General features: G+C 48.1%; 1 protein-coding gene across 1 annotated transcript in view; it reads right to left on the bottom strand.

Moving 5' to 3' along the window:
* FHDC1 (FH2 domain containing 1) overlaps positions 1–322 on the bottom strand; it is a 55271-nt gene that overhangs the window by 45578 nt on the left and 9371 nt on the right. The window lies entirely within an intron of this gene.

The following is a 322-nucleotide window of genomic DNA, read 5'->3' as shown; positions in this document are numbered from 1 at the left end:
GCTGGAAGGTGGCATGGTGGTTAGGGTGCTGGACTCCCACAGGGTCGCCCAGATTCGAGCCTGGACCCGGCTGCTCGCTCTCTCTCTCTCCTCTCTCTATTCAAATTGAAGAAAAATAAATAAATAAAATTAAATAATTACTTTTAAAAATTACTTAAAAAAAGAAAAAAACACCCCGCAGGGGCCAGCAGGTGGCATGGTGGCTAAGGGTGCTGGACTCCTATGTGGCTAACTGCAGTTCAATTCCTGGACCTGGCAGCTTGCTTTCTCACTAACCCCCCTCCCCACGTCTCCACCCCCATCCCAGTCCACTTAAAATAAA

Source organism: Tupaia chinensis, unplaced genomic scaffold, assembly GCF_000334495.1.
Source record: "Tupaia chinensis unplaced genomic scaffold, TupChi_1.0 Scaffold000283_1, whole genome shotgun sequence".
Taxonomy (NCBI): Eukaryota; Metazoa; Chordata; class Mammalia; order Scandentia; family Tupaiidae; genus Tupaia; species Tupaia belangeri.
The sequence above is the reverse complement of the archived record's forward strand: the minus strand, read 5'-3'. Positions and strand labels throughout refer to the sequence as shown.